The sequence below is a fragment of the Sorex araneus genome, chromosome 5 (assembly GCF_027595985.1).
Source record: "Sorex araneus isolate mSorAra2 chromosome 5, mSorAra2.pri, whole genome shotgun sequence".
NCBI classification, from domain to species: domain Eukaryota; kingdom Metazoa; phylum Chordata; class Mammalia; order Eulipotyphla; family Soricidae; genus Sorex; species Sorex araneus.
This window is the reverse complement of record NC_073306.1, coordinates 209,379,786-209,385,785: the sequence shown is the minus strand read 5'-3', so window position 1 is coordinate 209,385,785 and position 6,000 is coordinate 209,379,786. Positions and strand designations below refer to the sequence as shown.

At 48.9% G+C, this 6,000-nt stretch overlaps 1 pseudogene; it reads right to left on the bottom strand.

The window, feature by feature from the left end:
* Positions 1-857: 857 nt before the first annotated feature.
* LOC129405168 (U2 spliceosomal RNA) lies at positions 858-960 on the bottom strand (annotated as a pseudogene).
* Positions 961-6,000: the final 5,040 nt, after the last annotated feature.

Here is a 6,000-nt window from a genome sequence, read left to right as displayed (position 1 = left end):
TACTATTGCTCAGGCCCAAAAATACCCATTTAAAAAATCCATCTAGTCTGGCCTTAGGCATGTGAAGATGCAAAGAAGTTATGCTGGCCCGTAAAGGGCTGTGAGTAGCCTGAGAAAATGGATTATACGCAGGCGAACAATTGCCCCGACGTACCGGACAGCACTCTTGGGGGGCGGGGATTGTTTGTAAGATTCCCACTCAGTGTGTCTCAGGAAATCAAGTCCAGGTTGTGGTGATCTCACTTTTCTCAGCACGGGCTAAAGTTCGATCAATTCCCAGACCTCATCAGCCCCATTTCCCGCTTTGATCCATATGTTTTTGATTAGGGTTAGTTGTTGTTCCTGAACTAGAAAAAAGTACTCACTAGTAAGCTTGAAGAAAAATGCAGGCAACACTACACACATTTATCAGGTCTTGCAGCCTGATGAAGCTAAGGGCATGCACGTGACCCGGTGGGCACACTCTCGGCAGCCCCTGTCTGAGTTTCAGGTCGGTGGGATGGAAGCTGGACTGGTCTCTGGTCCAGGCCTTTTGGTGGATTCTGGACACGTATTTGTTCATGGCACTAAATACATCTTTTCATTTTTCATGATATTTTTAGTAGCAGAAGTCGTAATTTTGTGAACATCCAATTAATGATTTTTTTTTTTCTGGATTGAGGTTTTAGTTTTGTCTTTAAGAAATGTTTGCTTCACCCAAAGTTGCATCTCTTATGTATTTATGTATTTATTTTTAAGTTTTGTGATGGGCACTTTACAGTGAGTTTCATAATCCAGTTTGAGCAAAAGTGTGTATGGGCTCTGATGTATGGCTCACGGCTTTCAGTGAATTACTTGACAGAGGACCTCTCCTTGTTTTCAGTTTTATCTTATAAAATGATAATTTAATGAAAATTAACCACCATGTTTAGAGGAGTTGGGATTCTACACTTGATCTTAGCCAAAAGGCCGAGAAGTGATAGAGGAGTTGGGATTAAAAATTTTTAAATAATTATAGTACATCTATAATTAGACAAGAGAGTCTCTTGCCCGCACGCCTGGCTGTCTTCCTCAGGACCCCTCGGAGGGGATGGGCTCCAGCTTCCCTCCCCACCTTGAGCAGAGCTCCTGGCGGACGAAGACCACCAGAACCTAGCTACAGCCATGCTCGAGGCCCCTCTCCACATGTTCGGACAGGCCTCACGCATGAAGGTACCCAGGTGTGTGTAATCCTATCAACGGCCAATATCCAGAGAGACACTTAAAAGCGAGCTCCCAGAAGCGATATCTTGTAGCCTACTTCTCCCTCTGGGAGAAACTGGCAATCTTCTGAGAGTTTCCTGCCCACATGGGACAGCTTTGCAAGCTTCCCATGGTGTATTTATATGCAAAATCCAGTAACAAGCTGGATCTCATTCCCCTGACCCTGAAGAGCCCCCAGTGCGACATCCTTGGGAGGGCCAAGTCCAGATGGACTTCTAAGATCTCAGGGAAAGGACAAAATGAGATGTTACTGGGCCCGCTCGAGAAATAGGTGTTTAACGGGCTATCGTGATCGTGATAGTGCATTGAAACATAGGCAGCTAAAGGACAAAAAAAAAAAAAAAAAAGATTTGGTGAGAGTTTGGAATCTAATGGAAGACCATTGTGGTTGGTGAATTATGAGTAAATGGGAGAATGGGATAGAATCAGAGATACATAGGATTTCAATTCTTATAGGCCTTATATAGAATACCGGGAATTTTTTAAAGTTAATTGAAAGTACCACATTTATGGGGGCTGGAGCAATAGCACAACAGGGAGGGTGTTTGCTTTGCACACGGCCGACCCGGGTTCGATTCCCAGTAGCACATAGGGTCCCTCGAGCACCACCAGGAGTAATTCCTGCATGCATGAGGCAGGAGTAACCCCTGTGCATCATCAGGTATAACCCAAAAAGAAAAGAAAAAGAAGAAACTACCACATTTATGGTGAAATAAGTTAATACTGCAAGAGCACTTTTCACGGGGAAGGTCGCATCCAGAGGGGAGAGGGGCTGCTTCTCCTGGTCCACTTCTTCCTCCCTGGGACCAGGAGGGGCTGCTGGGACTGATGGAGTAGCCAGCCCTCGGCCCCGTCCAGGGCTTGGGAGTTTTGTCTTTTCTCGCAGAGAAGAATTTCAGGAGGAGATGAGCAGTGAAATAGAAAAAGATTTATTTGGAGGTTTTGCGGAAGGAGTGGAGGGAGAGAAAGGAGAGAGAGAGAGAGAGAGAGAGAGAGAGAGAGAGAGAGAGAGAGAGAGACAGACAGACAGACAGACAGACAGACAGACAGACAGACAGAGTAGCAGCTCTAGAGAGAATGTGGGCTTCTCCAAAGGTGGAAAGAGCCCCCGACACATCTCAAGAGGGGAGATACGGGTGACACGTGTGCTTGGGCACCAACTGTGCTCGGTCACATAGACGCAAACAGCATGTGGGCTTCGACAGCATCCGCGCACGCTCTCTTTGTTCAAGTTGGCATCTGTAGGGCTTCCTCAAACCGCCTCAGGTGGGGCTTCTAGCTAGGGCAGAGTCGTTGCTAGGGAGGTTGCCAAGGGAGCAGAGTTAGGAGCCCTAGATGGTCCTCTTTGAAATCCCTTTCTTGGCCTTTGTTCCCGCAGCAGCTTCTCAGCTGGAGGGTCCCCACTTTCTTTGGTCTGTTGGCGCAGGTGAAGTTACAGTAAGGTGGGCTTTTTGCAGCCTTGGGCTACTGTTTCTATTCACTGTATCACTGTATCACTGTCATCCCGGTGTTCATCGACTTGCTCAAGCACCAGAAGAAATGTCTCCATTCGTCCTAGCCCTGAGATTTTAGCAGCCTCTCCTTACTTGTCCTGCCCCCACGCCTGGCTGTCTTCACCGGGGCCCCTCGGAGGGGGGCGGGTTGAGGTTCTCTCCCCGAACCCCGAGCAGAGACCTGGCAGCCGAAGACCTCGGGAACCCAGCCACAGCCAGGCTCAAGGCCTCTCTCCACACGCTTGGTTCTGTTACTTCCTAGGAATTCCACTGCCGTGGGGGCCTTTCCCGTCTGCCTCCTACATCAAGAGCACCCGGGAGGGCTCACCCAGCAGGTAGAGTGTTTGCACTTGGCAGACCCAGGTTTGATCTCCGGCACCCCATATGGTTCCCTGAGCATCAGTACGAGTGATCCCTGAGCACAGAGCCAGGAGTCAGCTCTGAGCACTGACGGGTGTTGACCCAAAAGAAAACGAAGCAAAATGAAACCAAATTAGCATCCCCGCGAAGGCCAGGAGAATGAGCACAGATGATAGCGGGATGGTTCTGCAGTGGGTGCCGCCAAGTCAAAGCTGGGACATGCTTCCCGCTGAGTCGTGTGGGCCGTGGCAGCATATTCTGTCTCCCCGCCCCTGGCCCGGGAGGCTCTGTACCTCTGGGTCTCGGGTCTGCTTCTGTGTGATTCCAGCTTTTTCTCTTTTCCTGGCTACAGATTTGCCGTGACGGGGAGGGGGGGAGTACGAACTCTTATCTGCTCCTCTCAGCCCGGCTTCCCCTTGAGACGCATAAAACACTCTTGGCAGCCGCAGGCATTTGGGAACGTTTATTCCTGGACTCTTTGTTCTACCCCTTGGCTGTTCATGTTGAACCTTTTACAAATATTCTGCGACGTTGTTTTTGGTTTTTGGACCACATGTGGGGATGCTCAGGGCTTCCGCCTGGCTCTGCACTCAGGAATAATTTTTGAAGGTGCTCATAAGGGGAACATATGGACGCTGGGGATGGACCCTGAGCCGGCCACTAGCACTGCAGCACTGTCGTCTCCTTGTTCATCGATTTGCTCGAGCGGGCACCAGCATGTCTCCGTTGTGAGACTTGTTGTTATTGTTTTTGGCATATCCAATATGCCATAGGGAGCTTGCCAGGCTCTGCCATGTGGGTGGGATACTCTCGGTAGCTTGCCAGGCTCTCCAAAAGGGACGGAGGAATCGAACCCGGGTCGGCCATGTGCAAGGCGAACGCCTTACCTGCTGTGCTATCGCTCCAGTCCGGGCAAGGCAAACATGCAAGACCAACACTGTACTATTCCCCCTGCCCCAATACCACTCTACTCTGGCTACTGTGACTCCCCCCGTAACTCTGCTTACCCTCTATATGACATAGTATAAAATTGATTTCTTAAAGGTTCAGTGTTATTTAGGGTCCTGCCGCCGCTGCCACCAGCACTCATAATCCTTAGCTCTCTCTCACTCATAAAGAGCCGAGAAACCCCGTGTGGAAAGATGAGACCCTCAGAGCAACCAGGAGAATAGCAGTCCACTAAGGGATGATATCTAGAAATTCTACACATGGACCATCAATGTTTGAAGTGGAGCAAGGAAGGGGGCTGGAGCGATAGCACAGCGGGGAGGGCATTTGCCTTGCACGCGGCCGACCCGGGTTCGAATTCCAGCATCCCATATGGTCCCCTGAGCACCTCCAGGAGTTATTCCTGAGTGTAGAACCAGGAATAACCCCTGTGCATCGCCGGGTGTGACCCAAAAAGCAAAAAAAAAAAAAAAAGCAAAAAGTAAAGTGGAGCAAGGAATTATTTTTAAATTTTGAATTATTAACACGTGTCTTTAACTCTTATTCTACAATATAAGAGCGAAAAGCTTGGGGGAGAGAGAGAGACAGAGACAGAGACAGAGACAGAGAAAGGAGAGAGAGAGACAGAGAGAGAGTACAGAGGGTAAGGGCTTGCCTTGCATGTGGCCGACCTGGTTCCATCCCCGGCATCCCATATGGTCCCCTGCACACTGCCAGGAGGAATTCCTGAGTGCAGAGCCAGGAGTAACCCCTGAGCATTGCCAGGTGTGGCCCCCAAAGAGACAAACAAAACCCAAACCCAAACAAAAAGATTGCAAAGCTTTCTCGAAGCAACCGTGTCTATTCTTATGGTTTAGCTCTTCAGAGCCGTACCCGGGGCGTCTCAGCTGGGGACTGAGCATGAGCTACCCACGTGTGAAAGCGTGTTTCAGTGCTTCGGCCAGCGCCCTGCACAACCGCGAGACTTAGATGCCTGAATTCTATAAGCTTTCCTCCCGAAAGCATTCAATACTGCTTCAGGTATTTAAATGTGCTTAGTGCTTTTTGCCCAACACTGAAAACCACGATTCTCCTTCCCCGCGTTTTTCCTTTGGACTCAGTCACTCTTTGTCAGCGACTTACTGGAGCCTCATTACTCCCTCACCCGGACCCAGTGGAGGATGCCTGCCTGTTGCCATGCACACAAGACACATGGGCCGGGCGTAATATTCTTGGCTCCGTTTTTGCCCCGTCCTTCTCAGAATTCTGGAAACATTCCTCGCTCTGGCCTCTGCCGTTAGAAGTTGCCACGAGAAGTGAAAGCTCTGATGAAACCACTCTGTGCTCTGGGCCCCGGCACTGGGCTTGGGTTTTCTGCCCCCAAACTACCTTCTTACCAACTTGATTCTTTCTTTCTTTCTTTTTCTTTTTAGTTCTCTTCCTTCAGGATACATCTTTTCTTTGCATATTCTGAAGTGAAAGAACTTTGCTTGTCTATTTTAGGAAAGTTTTTATCTTTTATAATTTAGGCACCCTGTTTCATTATTTATTTATCTATTTATTTATTTATTTATTTATTTATTTATTTATTTATTTGCTTTTTGGGTCACACCTGGCGATGCACAGGGGTTACTCCTGGCTTTGCACTCAGGAGTTACTCCTGGCGGTGCTCAGGGGACCATATGGGATGCTGGGATTCAAACCCGGGTTGGCCGCGTGCAAGGCAAATGCCCTACCCACTGTGCTATTGCTCCAGCCCCAGTTTCATTATTTTTTTAATTCAGGAGAATCCATTCAATTTAGTTTGGTTTCTGTATGGATATTATTTTTCTCCCTTTTTTCCTTTCTCCTCCCTCCCTCCCTCCGTCCCTCCCTCCCTCACTCACTCTCTTCCTTCCTTCCTTCCTTCCTTCCTTCCTTCCTTCCTTCCTTCCTTCCTTCCTTCCTTCCTTCCTTCCTTCCTTCCTTCCTTCCTTCC